This window comes from Mustelus asterias, chromosome 8 (assembly GCF_964213995.1).
Source record: "Mustelus asterias chromosome 8, sMusAst1.hap1.1, whole genome shotgun sequence".
NCBI classification, from domain to species: Eukaryota; Metazoa; Chordata; class Chondrichthyes; order Carcharhiniformes; family Triakidae; genus Mustelus; species Mustelus asterias.
This window is the reverse complement of record NC_135808.1, coordinates 23297329-23314895: the sequence shown is the minus strand read 5'-3', so window position 1 is coordinate 23314895 and position 17567 is coordinate 23297329. Positions and strand designations below refer to the sequence as shown.

The 17567-nt window shown below is 46.5% G+C and overlaps 1 pseudogene across 1 annotated transcript; it reads left to right on the top strand.

Moving 5' to 3' along the window:
* The first annotated feature begins 311 nt into the window (after positions 1–311).
* On the top strand, positions 312–16801 carry LOC144496941 (class I histocompatibility antigen, F10 alpha chain-like; annotated as a pseudogene). The gene is made up of 9 exons (XR_013498475.1): positions 312–347; positions 6398–6556; positions 7049–7309; positions 7671–7943; positions 8510–8773; positions 12910–13014; positions 13473–13505; positions 13723–13770; positions 16000–16801. The product of XR_013498475.1 is annotated as a class I histocompatibility antigen, F10 alpha chain-like (transcript).
* Positions 16802–17567: the final 766 nt, after the last annotated feature.

Below are 17567 nucleotides of genomic sequence, written 5' to 3'. Positions count from 1 at the left end.
CAGCTAAGTTTCCAATTCTTGTCACTGTTGGAAATATTGTTACACTTTGAATTATTGGACACAATTGTTACCTGTGCGGATGTGTGTGTGTTTATAAAACAGAAAAGGCTCATCCTGCTCGGAGCTGAATGGGTTAATTCTAAATTAGAACACGTTCGGTGAAGGAATCATTATCACCGCGATTTCAAAAAGAGACTGGGTTACAATGTTCTCAGAGTAATGGCGGTTTCAGCAGAACAAAGATATTTCTTCAAGTCTTGTGGATTCACCATTTCAAACTGGATATTTCCGAATAAAAACCTTGGAGCAAAATAGATCAGAAGATACAGTCCCGATTGTTCCCCAGGGTGAGTTTTATGGAGATTTTAAACACAAGGATAATCCACCAACAATCGCCTTAAATTCCGCTCCTCAATTCGAAATTACACCGCCAAAATTTAAGAAACGACTCCACTCTGACAGATGTGAATTTGTATCTGGATTAGAAATCCCACATGCTTCACCAGCTTCAATAGAGTTTCATTGGAGCGGCAACAAGTTTCCAGTTTCAAAACTTTTAACTGTTATTTCCCCTTTAGACCTAACCACTTTCAGGAAAACACATCAGAGTTGGAGCCGGTCTGAAGGAACAGCAACACAGAGCATTCACACAGCCTTTCCTCATTCACTAACAGGGAGTTTACACACACACATCTGTACACACAATTCTTTCTCACATCACTTCAAGTTTCACTCTGGATCTTTTCAACCTGACAAATGTAGCACGTGCCTTTTAAAAGGGGATAAAATAAATTCCATCACATCTTCTCACTTCACGAATGTCTGTTGTTGAAATTAAGGGAAAACCGCGTTTCACAAATAACAGAAAAGGAAACATTGAAGATTGTTACATTGAAACGACAGAGGGCGGAGTTTCCAACAGAGTGTGTTTCAATTCCAAAACTTCTACAAACTTTCTCAACCTAAAAAGTGTAACTTGTTTTATTTTCTCAATTCTGGGGACACAAGCTGAATTTCCTTTCACTCACTCTAATTTCTATTTCACTGGAATTTTCCTGTTTAATTTCTCCCACCCGGAAGCCGAGGATCCGCTTCAGTCACTGTTTCGATTTGAAACTTATTTTAACTTTCTCTCTTTCCGACAACAGTCAATCCCGCAGCTCATTTTCCATCATCTCAATGGCATTGCCCCAGGTCTGTCTCCCCGCGGTTACAATCCGGACAACAGCATCAAACTGCCTCAGTTCACCCAGAATCTTCCAACTTCAACACGGAATTCACAGAACATCAACAATCTCCCCCTCCCCTCTCCCTCTCTTCAGTTGTTGTCTGAATAAACTCAACCATAGAATCCTTGTCGTGCAGAAGGAGGCCATTCGGCCCATCGAGTCTGCACCGACTTCCTAAATAGCATTTTGCCGAGGAGCTGAGTTACTCTCCACCAAATTCCCAACCTCTGACCCACTCTTGCAGCGACAGTGTTCAATTTCTTTTTTCTAACCTGCTTCTGATATTCCACCAACCAGACATCAACGGCCCATTTCTGAAAAGCAGCGAGATCCATTTCTTCATCCTGATTCAATCATCTAATCTTTGGTCTCACATCTCCGTGATCTCGCACTATTTGTTTCTTCCTTTCGACTTTCTCCCAAACATTCAAATTTCCCTACTCTGATCCAAGCATCAAATCTCCAAATACTGTTTCTTTGTGCACCATTTTACCTTTCAATTTCACTCTGCCTTATCACCTATTACCTTTTTCAAATCAAGTACAGCACAGAGCTCACACACTGAGAGGGACAGGATCAGTACAGGACACAGCTCACACACTGAGAGGGACAGGATCAGTACAGGACACAGCTCACACACTGAGAGGTACAGTATTAATACAGGACACAGCTCACAGACTGAGAGACAGTATCAATACAGGACACAGCTCACACAATGAGGGACAACATCACAGAGGTGCTGATAGTGCTGGTCCCTCTGTGTGCAGTGATTTCTGTGGGTGATGAGTTGTGAGTTGGAAGTGCCAGGGTGAGATATTAATCCTCAGTCAGGAAAGAACATGAGAGATAACAGAAGGAATAATCCCTTCATCCTCTTGCGCCTGTTCCATCATTCAACACAATCAGAGCTGATTTTCTACCTCATCTCCATTTTCACTCCTACTCTCTGTGCACCTCCATTCGCTGAGACACCACAAATCTGTCTGTCTTCAATATATTCAGTAATGATGCATCCACAATTCCCTGGGGTAGAGAATCCCAAAGATTCACAATCCTTTCAGTGAAGAAAATTTTCCTCATCTTAAATGATTCACCTCTTATCCTGAGGCTGTGCCCTCATGTTTTATTGCTCACGAACAGAAAGAATCTTTCAGTATCTACCTTATCAATCCCTATCAGAATCTAATGTTTCAGTGAGATTACCTCTCATTTTTCTAAACTCCAATGAATAAATCCCAACCTGCTCAACTTTTCCTCATTTGAAAATCCCGATTGCTCCAAGATTCGGAGAAGGAAACGTACTCTGTACATCTGCCTGGAAAACATCTGCACAGAATTGCAGGTGTGGTGTTAGCAAAAGTCTTTACATTTGTGACAAGAATTCTTTTTTCTGTTCTCCAATCCCTTTGCAACATCAAGGTACCATTTGCTTTCCTGATTGCATATTGAAGGGTGGGCACTTTGGCACCTGCATTGCTGTCCCCCACAGTGCCAGGGACCAGGGTTCAATTCTAGCCTCGGGTGACTGCCTGTGTGGAGTTTGCACGTCCTCCCCATGTCCGTGTGGGTTTCGTCTGGGTGATCCAGTTTCCTCCCACTGGTTAGGATTGGCCAGGCTAAATTGCCCCTCAGTGACCCAAGATGTATTGGTTCGGGGAATTAGCCAAATAAATATGTGGGGTTACGGGTATAGGGACTGGGTAAGATGCTCTGTTGGAGAATCGATGGGCTGAATGACCTCTTTCTGCACTGCAGAGATTCTATGACTCTACCTGGAAGAATTTGTCTGTTCCTTGTGGAGTACGCACAGGTCTCTAATTTTTAATAAGTGTTCTACTTTTCGATCCGTGCTAGCAAAGTTGAATAGCACCACCCCCCCAAACCCCCTCCCCCCCGACACCCCACCCCCCCTCCAGCAACTCTGTTCTCTGCCACATACGAGCAGTTCTAGTGATTTCTAACCATGTGAAATAGGAAGCAACATTTCCCCTCAAACACAGAAGTGTTGTGCAATGTGCATTCACTGGGCCCACAGATAAAACTGTCTCACTTCATTACATCTGAATTAATAAGTAAATAAATGTGCCCTGGTCTCAGAAATACCCGAACAGAAAATCATTCATTTCAAAAAGCATTTCTGTCTGAAACCTGCAGAGATTACAATAGGTCAGAGAGGTTGAGTGTGAAATTAGGGTGGAATGAGGCACAGTGGCTCGCACTGCTGCCTCACAGTGCCAGGGACCTGGGTTTGATTCCCGGATTGGGTCACTGTCTGTGTGGAGTTTGCACGTTCTCCCTGTGTCTGTGTGGGTTTCCTCTGGGTGCTCTGGTTTCCTCCTACAGAATTGGCCATGCTGAATTCTCTCTCAGTGTACCCGAACACACGCCGAAGTGTGGCATCTGGGAAATTTTCACAGTAACTTCATTGCAGTGTGAATGTAAGCCTACTTGTGGCTAATAAATAAACTTTAACTTTACTTTAGATTGATACTGTGCTTGTCTCCAATATCACCAAGAGGTGAGATTGCATCTTCTGTCTCTTTGACAGAACATTTTTAAGTAAAAAACAGACTTTGCAAGGTTTCCTGGAACCAATATTTTATTTTACAACCTGTGTCTCACAGCCACAACTTACCCTGACTCTGTCTCTCACTCCGCCCTCTCTTTATTACTCCCTTGTACAGTATAACGAAGTGGGATTCTGTTACTGAAGGATGGACATACTTCAATTTAAAGGCCTTCTGGCAGGCTGGGTTAATCAGAGTGATATCTGTGTGGACCAGTGTGAATGCGCAGAAGGCCATATTGTGCTGGCAGGAGACACAGTGTAACCCCACACTGACCCACGTTACACTCCATCTGCCACCTTGCAGCCCATTCGCTTAACTTGCCCAAATCTCTTTGCAGCTCTCTATTCCTTCACACAGTTTGCATTTCATAGAAACTCAGAAAATAGGAAGAGGAATAGGCCATTCAGCCCATCAAACCTGCTCTGCCATTCATTATGATCACGGCTGATTTTCCAACTCAATCCAGCCTTCCCACATATCCTTTGATCCCCTTCACCCCAAATGCGATATCTAACTCCTTCTTGAAAATATACAATGTTTTGTCCCCAACTGTTTCCTGCAATAGTGAATTCCATCGGCTTACCACTCTCTGGGTGAAGAAATTTCTCCTCATCTCAGTCCTCAATGTTTTACCTTGTATCCTCAGACCACGACCCCTGGTTCTGGACTCCCCCATCATTGGGAACATCCTTCCTGGATCTACCTTGTAGAGGCCTCTTTGAATTTTATAGGTTTCTGTGCAATCCTCCTCATTCTTCTAGACTCCAATGAATACAATCCTAACCAACTTAATCCTTCCTCATTTCCAGCTAGCTTTGCAGCTGCTGCAAGTTTAGATACACTACACCCATCTTCTTGGTCTGAGTCATGAATGTAGATTGTAAATGGCTGGTTGTCCGAGCACTGATCCTGGTGACACTCCACTAGCCAGAGCCAGCCAACTTGAAAATGGCCCATTTATGCCAAATCAGTGTTTCTTGTCTATTTGACATCTGGATGTAAATTACCCCATTGGGTAGATGCAGCATGAGTTCATGAAGGGCAGGTCATGTTTAACTAATTTGGTGGAATTCTTTGAGGACAGTACATGCGCAGTGGACAATGGGGAACCTGTGGATGTGGTGGATCTTGATTTCCAGAAGGCATTTGACAGGGTGCCGCACCAAATGCTGCTGCATAAGATAAAGGTGCACGGTGTAATGGATAATGTATTAGCATGGATAGAGGATTGGTAAACTAACAGAAAACAAAGAGTGGGGGTGAATGGCCTCAAAATAGGATGGAGCAGATTTAGGACTGAGTTGAGGAGGAACTTCTTCACCCAAATGGTTGTGAATCTGTGGAATTCCCTGCCCAGTGAAGCAGTTGAGGCTACCTCATTGAATATTTTTAAGGCAAGGATAGATACATTTTTGAACAGTGAAGGAATTAAGGGTGAAAGTGCCAAAAGAGAAAACACTGGAAAATCTCAGTAGGTCTGGCAGCATCTGTAAGGAGAGAAAAGAGAGTTGATGTTTCGAGTCCAGATGACCCTCTGTCAAAGCCCTTTGTCAAAGAGTTGCAGTGAGCAGGTGAGTAACTGGAGCTGAGCCCACAAAAAGAGCAGCCATGATCTTATTGAATTGCGGAGCAGGCTCGAGGGGCCAGATGGCCTATTCCTGCTCCTTGTTCTTATGTTCTTATTAACCAATCCTCTGTTCATGCAAAAATATTACCCCCAACTCCACAACACTGACAATGGACAATAAAGGATCTCTGAGTGGAGATGCACTTTCGAGGATAGGATTTTTAAACTAAAGGATAAAGTTTGAAGGGTTGTATAAACTTGTTTCTTATTCCAGAGAGTTTAGAATTTTGAGGAGAGATCTTTTTATAATGTTAAAATGATTCAGTAGTCTGGAATCCACATCCAGTCTCTCCACCAAAAACTGTGAACAATTAGAGCTTTAAAATGTCAGAGTGATAGATTTTTATTGGGTAATGATATCTAAGGATATGGGTTATTGTCAGAAACTGGAGTTCAGATGAGCGGTGATCTAATTGAATGGTTAGCTCAAATGTCCTTCCCTCTGTCCCTCTATCAAACTCCTTTCAGCTCATTCACTCTGGCCACTGATGAAGGCAGAATCATCGAAGGAGCCCATTCAGCCCATGGAGTCAGCACCAACTCTCAGACAGAGCACCTTCACCCTGGCCCTCCCACTGCAACCCCACGTATTGACCATGGCTAATCCCCTGATGCACACATATTGGGACACTAAAGGGCAATTTGGTATGGCCTATTCACCGAACCCACCCATTTTTGGAGTGTGGGAGGAAACTGGGTCACCCAGAGGAAAGCCACGTACACACGGGGAGCATGTGCAAACTCCACACAGCCAGTGACCCAAGGCTGGAATTAAACCCGGGTCCCTGGCGCTGTGAGGCAGCAGTGCTGACCACTGTGCCACCGTGAGATAACCAACTATATTTAGCTGATTGGACAATTCTCAATTTTGAGGAAGTTTCTCAAACTGTTTGTGTCGATTCTGCCGGAGACTGATGACTCACTGAATCTCTTTATTCTGATGTGTTCAATCCTATTTTGTGTCCAATCAGATTGAGGCTCAGTGTGAACAGGGAAAGACCGAAGGAGTGAGTTGAGAAAATGGCCTTTCTTTGAAAAAGAGTTTCCTCCAAATGATTGCCCCAACATGAGGGAAGCAGCAATGATTGGACTGATAGAGCTGGTCTTTCTGTGTGGAGAGGTGTCTGCAGGTGAGTGATGGGGTGTGAGGGGGGCAATGCCAGGCTGGGTAGTGGGGCATTAACCCTGGGTCAGTGACTGATGGGGTGTGAGAGGGGCAATGCCAGGCTGGGTACTGGGGCATTAACCCTGGGTCAGTGAGTGATGGGGCGTGAGAGGGGCAATGCCAGGCTGGGTACTGGGGCATTAACCCTGGGTCAGTGAGTGATGGGGCGTGAGAGGGGCAATGCCAGGCTGGGTACTGGGGCATTAACCCTGGGTCAGTGAGTGATGGGGCGTGAGAGGGGCAATGCCAGGCTGGGTACTGGGGCATTAACCCTGGGTCAATGAGTGATGGGGTGTGAGAGGGGCAATGCCAGACTGGGTGGAGGCCTTGCTCTCGGTTTGGAATCAGTGTTTTGGGGTTGATGCCCTGATCTCTGTGTGTGTGTGTGTGTGTGTGTGTGTGAGGGTGTTGGTGTTTTTAGGGTGTCTATCCTGAATTCTCTCTCTCTCTATTTCAGGCTCTCACTCTCTCCGGTATTTCTTCACGGGAATGACTCCGATCCCGGGTTTCCCGGAGTTTGTGGTTGTCGGTTCTGTGGACGGTGTCCAGTTTGTGATGTACGACAGCGATCGGAGGGAGCTGATCCCCCGGGAGCAGTGGATGGTGGAGAGCGAGGGTCCGGCAGCCTGGGAGCGGAAGAAGATCTTCGCACAGGAGTAGGAGATGTATTTTAAAGCTGATATTCCGCTCCTCATGTCCCGCAGCAACCAGACAGGAGGTGAGTGCTCACTCTCCCAGCACCCGGGGATCCAGGTGGGAATGAGGGGAAACCCAGAGTGGATTAGGAACCGAGAGCCAGAGATTGATTGGCTGCGATTGGAGATGTGACAGGAAATGTGATTGGCTGTGAATGTGTGGAGGGATTGTTTCCAGGGAGACTGGCTCTGATTGGCTGTGTGTGTGTGTGTGTGTGTGTGTGGGGGTGGGGGGGTGGGGGGGGCGGGTGCAGGGGGCAGAGTAGTTGATGTTTATTGGCTGGTAGGATGAGATCGCCCAGTGAGACTGGTTCTGATTGGCTGTGCAGGTAGGATCACCCATTGGACTGTCTCTGATTGGCTGTTTGTGTTTCTGATCCACAGGGGTCCATGTCTGCCAGATAATGACTGGCTGTGACCTGCGGGATGATGGGACCACGAGTGGATTCAGCCAGTACGGGTGGGACGGACATGATGTTCTCAGCTTCGACAAGGATCACATGGTGTGGGTGACCCCGGTCACATGGGGGGAGGGCATCAAAAACAGGTGCGACCGGCAGACTGGCAACATTCAGCAATGGAAACATTTCCTGGAGGTGGAGTGTATCGAGTGGCTGAGAAAATACCTGGAGTACGGACAGAGAGAATTGAGAGTCGGTGAGTGAGGGGGGAGTGAGGGTCGGTGAGTGAGGGGGGAGTGAGAGTCGGTGAGTGAGGGGGTCGTGAGAGTCGGTGAGTGAGGGGGGGGTGAGAGTCGGTGAGTGAGGGGGGAGTGAGAGTCGGTGAGTGAGCGGGGGATGAGAGTCGGTGAGTGGGGGGGAGTGAGAGTCGGTGAGTGAGGGGGGAGTGAGAGTCGATGAGGGAGGGGGGAGTGAGAGTCGGTGAGTGAGGGGGAGTGAGAGTCGGTGAGTGAGGGGGGAGTGAGAGTCAGTGAGTGAGGGGGGAGTGAGAGTCGGTGAGTGAGGGGGGAGTGAGGGGGGGAGTGAGGGGGGAGTGAGAGTCGGTGATTGAGGGAGGAGTGAGAGTCAGTGAGTGAGGGGGGAGTGGGAGTCAGTGAGTGAGGGGGGAGTGAGAGTCGGTGAGTGAGGGGGGAGTGAGGGTCAGTGAGTGAGGGGGGAGTGAGAGTCGGTGAGTGAGGGGGGAGTGAGAGTCGGTGAAGGGGGTGATGCCGGGACTCTCTATCTCGAGGTTCCTGTTTTGACTCCTCTTTCTTTCTCTCTCAGTTGCCCCCGTCGTGTCCTTTACCCGTCTGGGTGATTCTAACCGGCTGTCCTGTGCCGTCACTGGGTTTTACCCTCAAGCCATCGAGGTGAATCTGTGGAGAAACAGAGTGGTGATTGATGAGACTCTGTCCAGTGGGATCTTACCCAATCACGACAGCACCTACCAGATCCGGAAATGGGTAGAGTTTGATCCAGAGGACCAGGCCGAGTATTCCTGTCGGGTGGAACACAGCGGGATGAAGGAGACACTGGTGGTGATTTACGGTAAGACTGTTTCTCACTGTGAGAGAGGACCCAGCCTCAGACCAGGATCACAGGAGGGAGGGTCAGTGCTGAGCTGTCAGCCCAGGACAGCCTGAGGCCCGGGATACAGAGAGGAATATAAATATTAATCTCCAATGTGTTATATATCATGGCACCACCTTTTGATGGAAATAATTGTGTGTCCATGGATTTGACATGAAACATACCCCACTGTATCCTGCTGTATTACAGTGCAACAGGATCCAGTGTCTTGTGGGATATTACAGGATGGATAAGGCCGGGTGTACCTTGGGATATTACAGCCTGACCGGGCCCGGTGCATCCTGGGAAATAACTGGGAGTACAGGACCCATTGCATTATTGGACATTACAGTGGGTCAGGGCGCTGCGTATCATGAGATCCTTTAGTTGGTCAGGGCCTAGTGTATCCTGGGATATTACAGTGGGGTAAGAAGTCGCACAACACCAGGTTAAAGTCCAACAGGTTTATTTGGTAGCAAATACCATAAGCTTTCGGAGCAATGCTCCTTCGTCAGATGGAGTGGTCAGATGGACAGAGACAACTCCATCTGACGAAGGAGCATTGCTCCGAAAGCTTATGGTATTTGCTACCAAATAAACCTGTTGGACTTTAACCTGGTGTTGTGAGACTTCTTACTATTAGAGGATAGACAGGGCCCAGTATATCCAAGAAACAACACTTTTCACTGTGTACCAATGCATGTGACAATAATAAATCAAATCAAATAGTCGAGTAGGACAGGACCCAGTGCATCCTGGAAGTTTACTTCAGTCAAATTAAGATCAGTATTCAGAAAAATAATGGAATTCCTTCTATTGGAGACAATTCATGAAAATCGAGAATCAAATACTATAACAATGAATATTCAGCATGGATTTTGAAATGGAAAATCTTGTTTTACTCCACTTAGTGGATTTTTTGAGGATGTAACAAAGGGAATAGACAATGGTAATGTAATAGATATAATATCATATAATTTTTCAAATGTAATAGAAAAGGGTGTTTGTGATGGACTGATTGACAAGGTGAAAGCATGTGGAGTTAGGGGATGAGTGACAGAATGGATCACTCGCTGACTTTGGGACAGAAAGCAAAGAGTGAGAGTCAAGGGAGTTTTTCGGAGTGACAGAAAGTGGAAAATGTTTTTTTTAAATTCATTCGTGGGACATGGGTGTCGCTGGCTGACCAGCATTTATTGCCCATCCCCAGTTGCCCTTGAGAAGGTGATGGTGACAATGCTGTTAGGGAGGGAATTCCAGGATTTTGACCCAGTGACCACGCAGGAACGGTGATATATTTCCAAGTCAGTGGCTATTTCCAAGTGAGTGGTTTGGAGGGGAACTTGCAGGTGGTGATCTTCCCATTTATCTGCTGCCCTTGTCCTTCTAGATGGAAGTGATCGTGTATTTGCAAGGTGCTGTCTAAGGATCTTCAGTGAATTGCTGCAGTGCATCTTGTAGACAGTACACACTGCTGCTACTGAGCACCGGTGGTGGACGGGTCAAGCGGGCTGCTTTGTCCTGGATGGTGTCAAGCTTCTTGAGTGTTGTTGCAGCTGCACCCATCCAGGTAAGTGGGGAGTATTCCATCACACTCCTGACTTATGCCTTGTAGATGGTGAATAGGCTCTGGGGAGTCAGGAGGTGAGTTACTTGCCACAGTATTCCTGGCCTCTGACCTGTCTTGCAGCCACTGTGTTTATGTGGTGAGTCCAGTTGAGTTTCTGGTCAATGGTAACCCCAAGGATGTTGACAGTGGGGGATTCAGTGATGGTTACACCACTGAATGTTAAGGGGTGGTGGTTAGAGTGTCTCTTATTGGTGATGGTCATTGCCTGTAATTTGTGTGGCTCGAATGTTATTTGCCACTTGTCAGCCCAAGCCTGGATATTGTCCAGATCTTGTTGCATTTGAACATGGACTGCTTCAGTATCTGAGGAGTCGTGAATGGTGCTGAACATTGTGCAATCATCGGCGAATATCCCCACTTCCGACCTTATGATGGAGGGAAGGTCACTGATGAAGCAGCTGAAGATTGTTGGGCCGAGGACACAATCCTGAGGGACTCCTGCAGAGATGTCGTGGAGCTGAGATGACTGACCCTCCACAACCACAACCATCTTCCTATGTACCAGGTCTGACTCCAACCAGCGGAGAGTTTTCCCCCTGATACCCATTGATTCCAGTTTTGCTCGGGCTCCTTGATGCCACACTCGGTCAAATATGGCCTTGATGTCAAGGGCTGTCACTCTCACCTCACCTCTGGAATTCAGCTCTTTTGTCCATGTTTGAACCAAGGCTGCAATGAGGTCAGGAGCTTAGTGACCCTGGCGAAACCTAAACTGGGCGTCGCTGAGCAGGTACTGCATGATAGCACTGTCGATGACCCCTTCCATCACTTTACTGGTGATCGATAGTAGACTGATTGGGCGGTAATTGGCCAGATTGGATTTGTCCTGCTTTTTGTGTACAGAGCATACCTGGGCAATTTTCCACATTGTTGGGTAGATGCCAGTGTTGTAATTGTACTGGAAGAGCTTGGCTTGGGGAGTGGCAAGTTCTGGAGCACAAGTCTTCAATGCTATTGGTGGAATGTTATCAGGGCCCATTGCCTTTGCAGTATCCAGTGCCTCCAACCGTTTCTTGATATCACGTGAAGTGAATCGAATGATCTGGAGACTGGTATCTGAGATGCTGGGGACCACTGGAGGAGGCCGAGACGGATCATCCACTCGACACTTCAGGCTGGAGGTTGCTGCGAATACTTCGGCTTTATCTTTTGCACTGATGTGCTGGGTTCCTCCATCATTCCACAAGGATCAGTGTTGGGATCACTGCTATTCACAACTTACACTCCATAACTTGGATATTGGAATCAAAAACACCATTTCTTAATTTGCAGATAACACCAAATTGGGGGAATTATTTGATATTGAGGAGAACTGGAATAAATTAAAAGGACATGAATAAACTTGAACAAATAGTTGGTGAATAAAGTTCAGCACAGATAAACGTGAGGTATTTTTCAGTTAACGATGAATAGGGAGGGTTGAGGAACAAAGGGATCTTGATGTACAAATACACCAATCAGTCAACATAGAGTTACAGGTTAGACAATAAACAAAATCCAATCGAAAACCAGGTTTTGCTTCTCGAGGAATAGAATTGTAAAGCAGGGACGTTATTGCCAAACCTTGGTTAGACCACATTTAAAGACCGTGTGCAGTTCCGGTCACCATTTCACACAAAGGATATAGAGTCAGGGGAGAGAGTGTAGAGAAAATTTACAGAGATGATTCCAGAAATGAGTGGGTGGACATCTCAGGAAAGGATTGACCGGCTGGGTCTCTGCTCTCGGGAAAACAGAAGGCTGAGGGTTGATCTAATCGAGGATTTAAAATTATGAAATGTTTTTTATGGAGCGGACACATGAGAGTGTTCCTCTTGTGGGAAGAGCATATCCAGTGGCCATCAATACAAGAAACCCAATGGGGAATTCATGAGAAACCTCTTCACCCAAAGAGTGATGAGAATGTGGAGCTCGCTGCCACAGGGAGTGGCTGAACTGAACAGTATAGTTTAAGGGGAGGATAGACAAGCAAATGAGTGAGAGGGGAATAGAGTTAATATGGTCGAATTAGATAAGAAAAAATGGAAGGAAGCTCAAGTAGAACATTAACACCAGCATCAACTGGATGGGCCGAATGGCCGGTTTCTGTGTCGTATATCCTGTGTTTCCTGATTCTCTCTCTCCCTCTGATTCACTCTCTCATTTCTCTTTCTTCCTCTCTCATTCTCACTCTCACATTTCTCTTTCTTTCTCTCTGATTCACTCTCTCATTCTCTCTCTCTGAGCTTTCTCTATCTCTCGTTCACTCCCTCACTCATTCTTAGATGCGAGCTCTCTCTCCCTCTCTCATTCTCTCCCACCCTCTCACATTCTCTCTCTCTGATTCTCACTTTTCCCTCTCCCTGATTCACTCAGTCTCTCTGATTCTCTCTCTGACTCTCACTTTTCCCTCTCCCTGATTCACTCAGTCTCTCTGATTCTCTCTCTGACTCTCACTTTTCCCTCTCCCTGATTCACTCAATCTTTCTGATTCTCTCTCTAACAGAACCAAAGTCTCGCTCCCAGGTTGCTGTTTCTGTCGGGATTGTGGTCGGGGTCCTCGTGCTCATCGCTCTCATCATTGTGGCTGTCATCATCTACAACAAGAAAGGTAGGAATTGGAGGGAAAAGAGCAGCTCCTCACTGGGGGGAGGGATTGTGGGAGAGTATTCCAGGGTGGGGGTGGCTCAGGCTGTGGGTCTCAGGTTGGTGTGGGGGGGTCACAGAGTGGGTGGAAGAGCCCCAGAGTTGGGACAGGGAGGATAAGGGGCTCAAAATAAAGGGGGAGTGTCTGTGAATTGTGGGAAGGGTCTCAGATTGCGGATGGAGTTCAGGGTATCTGTGAGGGTATCAGGTCAGAGTAAGGATCCAGGGTCAGGGTGGGAGTGAGGGTCCAGGGTCAGGGTGGGAGTGAGGGTCCAGGGTCAGGGTGGGAGTGAGGGTCTCTGGTTGTGGTGGGAGTGAAGGTTCAGAATTGTGTTGTCGGGGCTCAGTGCGAGTGAGAGTTCCAGCCTCTGTCTCTGATTTTCTCTCAGTCTCGTCACTCACTGAACATTCCTTGTTTTACAGGGAGAGGGAAGAGCGACTACAATCCTGCAAAGAGTAAGCTGATCATCAAACACCGTGTGTGTGTGTATGTGTGTGTGTGTGTGTGTGTGTGTGTGTGTGTGAGTGTATTTCTGTGTGTCACCGTCAGTATGTGTGTGAGAACCTCTTTCTCTGTGTCTCTCTTTGTCTCTCTCATTCTCTCTTTATCACATCCACAGTCTCTGTCTCTGTGATAATGAACAGTTTTTAATACCTCTCCTTCCTTTAACAGCTTCTGATGGTGGGAATTCCTCATCCAGCTCCTCATTGCATTCCTGAGGTATGAACTGTATTGATAAATATTGGGAGCTGACCCTTCGAACTGGGATATTCCTGCTGGATTTAGCTGTACAGTCTGGTGGGTGGGATGTGAGCTCAGTGTCTGTCTCTCGCTGTATAGTCACTAAAGAGCAGCCCATCCAATCCAACACTGAGCTTTGAGACTGGTCTTCTGGAGACGGCTGCTCCTGTACAGTCTGAGGGTGGAGACATTGTGGGTGTTGAGGTGTCGAGACACCCGGAAACATCTCACCCTGGACAGCCTCTGCTAAGCTGCTCAATTTCCTTCGGAAGTCGGAATTCCCAGTGTTTTCCCTGAAGTTGGCCACTAGGGTCTGTCACTCCCACAGGATTTAATATTAGTCGTGTTTTGTGATGAGTCTGATCATTTGCTGAATGTTTGGGGTGTGGAGTAGAACTTATAAGCTTTGCTGATGTTTTGGGGTGTCTGATGGGTTTAGCTGGTGCCTGGGGGTCTGATGGGTTTTCCTGGTGTTTGGGGCTCTGATGGGTTTAGCTGGCATTTGGGGGTCTGATGGGTTTAGCTGGTGTTTGGGGGTATGATGAATTGAGTTGGTGTTTGGGGGTCTGATGGGTTTAGCTGGTGTTTGGAGGTCTGATGGGTTTAGCTGCTGTTTGGGGGTCTGATGGGTTTAGCTGGTGTTTGGCGGTCTGATGGGTTTAGCTGGTGTTTGGGGGTCTGGTGAATTGAGTTGGTGTTTGGGGGTCTGATGGGTTTAGCTGGTGTTTGGGGGTCTGATGGGTTTAGCTGGTGTTTGGAGGTCTCATGGGTTTTGTTAGTGTTTCATAGGTGGAACAATTGAATGTTAAAAAACCTGTGCTTTGGAGTGGGCCATTCAGCCCATTGAATCCCTGCCTGATAATGGAGAGCTCTCCACATTAAACAATCTCCTCTTCATTCTCTCCAGTACAATCACATCTTTTGCGTAATATGCTGACCAGATTGTTTGCAATGCTTCAGCTGTCGTCTATCTGGTGTTGTTTACAGTTCTAGCAAGACCAAATTCTGCACCTTGGCGAATAAATGAAAACATGTTGTGTCCCTTCTTAATCATGTTATTAACCTGTCCTGACACTTTTCCCAATCTGTGGACATATCCCTCCTTGGTCTCCCTGTTCCTCCACATTACTCATTATCCTCCCATTTATTGGGGATTCCCTTTGCCTTGTTAATTCTCCCGAAATCCATCTCCTCTCACTGCTCCGGATTGCATTCCATTTTCCACTGTTCTTCCCAGCTGCCCAGACCATCTCTATCTTCCTGCAGTCTGAGGCTTTTCTCCTCACTGTCACCCACATGGATAATATTTGTACATCTCTAAACTTCTTCATCATTTTCCCTACATTTGAAGCAAAATAATTTGTATAAACTATAGAAAGCAAGGGGCCAAGTTCTGGGCCGTGGAGATCCCAAAGCTCACCACACAGCCCTCAGCAACCCTACTTCCCACCTCCACAAACAAATCAGGTTCGTCTGAGCTGAGCTTTCCTGAACAAGCCCATGCTAACTTTCCTTGATTAATCTGTGGCTTTCTAAATGAAGCTTTGCACTGTTCGTCAAAATCGATTCCAATAATTTTCCCACCACCAATATTAAGCTAACTGGTGGATAATTACTCAGTCCTTCAACCCTCTTTCACCACATCTGTCACCAGGGAGAAATGTTTCTGATTCCCAAACCTCTGTAACGTCCTCCCTTGCTTCTTTCAGCAGCCTGGTGATTTGTCCACTTTCAAAAATGTTAAACCCATTAATAGTTGCTCTCTTGCAGTGTTTATCCCATCCCATCATTCAGTCTCCTCTTCCTGAACTACATCATTGTATTACCATCGGCTCCCTGATTCCTGAATTATTCATTCAGAATCTTCCCACATCCTCTGCTTCCTCACACAGGTTAGTGTTTTGGTCTCCGCGATAGACCCAACTCTTTCCTTTGTGACCCTCGATTTTTGGATGTTCCTCGATTTTATGTATTTAAAAAACATCTTTGGATGTTCCTCGATTTTAATTAGAAGTATTTTTTCCCCAAGCACTCTCTTTGTTTTCCCAATTTTTCTTTTAATTTCACCCCTACGCTTCCTGAACTCCTCCAGCTTTCTGCATTTTTGGGTGTCAGGGCTCTGGTGGGTCTGATGGGTTTTGTTGGGGGTGTTCTGTGTCTGCTGGGTTTTCCTTTTTCTGTAACAATGGATTTTTTTCTCTTTCCCAGTGACCTCCCGCGTCCTGATCAGTAATCCAGAGAGATCAGTGGGAGGAGCGGATGAGACAATCATTGAAGCGTTAATTTTCTCGAGCTGACAGCCAGTGACTGATGGCGAACCTACATATGTGACTGTGTAAATTAAACTATAAATAGCCGTGGTTTTTCTATTGGGGCTGAATTTTTAAATCTGCTCAGACCGTAGGAATCATAATCACTGACTCCCAATTGACTCATTGTGTCCACATCATAGAATCCCTACACTACAGGAGGCCATTCAGTTCATCATGCCTGCATCGACAACAATCCCACCCAGGCCCTATCCCCATGATCCCACGTATTCACCCTGACAGTCCCCCGAACACAAAGGGGCAATTTAGCATGGCCAGCCAACCTAACCTGCACATCTTTGGACTGTGGGAGGTAACCGGAGCACCCGGAGGAAACCCACGCAGACAGTGACCTGATGCCAGAATTGACCCCAAAGATCCCGATTGAGGCCGTCCTCATGTGGGTTCATGTCACACTATGTGTCACCCCCACGACTTGCCTGGGCTTGCAAAATCTCACTAACTGTCGTGGCTGGAGACAATACACATCTCTTTAACCTGTGCTTAACGCTCTCTCCACTCACACTGTCTGTACCTTTAAGACTTGATTACCTGTAAAGACTCGCATTCCAACCATTATTTTGTAAATTGAGTTTGTGTCTTTATATGGCCTGTTTGTGAACTGAAATCCTACTCACCTGATGAAGGAGCAGCGCTCCGAAAGCTCGTGGCTGTGCTACCAAATAAACCTGTTGGACTTTAACCTGGTCTTGTGAGACTTCTTACTGTTTACCCCTGTCCAACGCCAGCATCTCCACATCAGATGACAATCACAGCGTTAAGCTTTAATCGCAATTACATAGTTAATGTTTCATGATAATCACACGGTTAAGGTTTAATTGCAATTACTTGTTAATATCTAATGACAATCACAATCGTGTTAACATTTAATAATAATTACACAGTTAAGATGTAATGGCAATCACATTTTTAAGATTTGATTGCAATTACATGATTAAATAGGTGATGGGTATTTCTTCACTTATAAATGGGGATAGCTGGGACACTGGTCGGGTATAGTGGTGTTGTCTGTAACTCAAACTCTCTCTGGTAAAAGCTGTGTCTTCGCTTTGACTTCAAGTCAAAAGGGAGGGAGGTGCTGGGGGAGAGGGGATTAACATAGTGTGGGGGAAGGGGTTGTTGGCCGAGATCAAGAGGAATAAATTGCTGGAGATCAGGGAGCCTGTGTCTCAGACATCTTTTGGTGCTGGGAGGATCATAGAATCATCAAATCCCTACAGTGCAGAAGGAGGCCATTTGGTTCATCGAGTCTGTACTGACAACAATCCCATCCAGGCCCTATCCCCACAACCCCATGCATTTATCCTACTAATTACCCTGACACCAAGAGGTAATTTAGCACGGCCAATCCAACTACCTGCACATCATTGGAATGTGGGAGGAACCTGGAGCATCTGGAGGAAACCCACATGGGGGAGAATGTGCAAATTCCACAATCACCTGAGG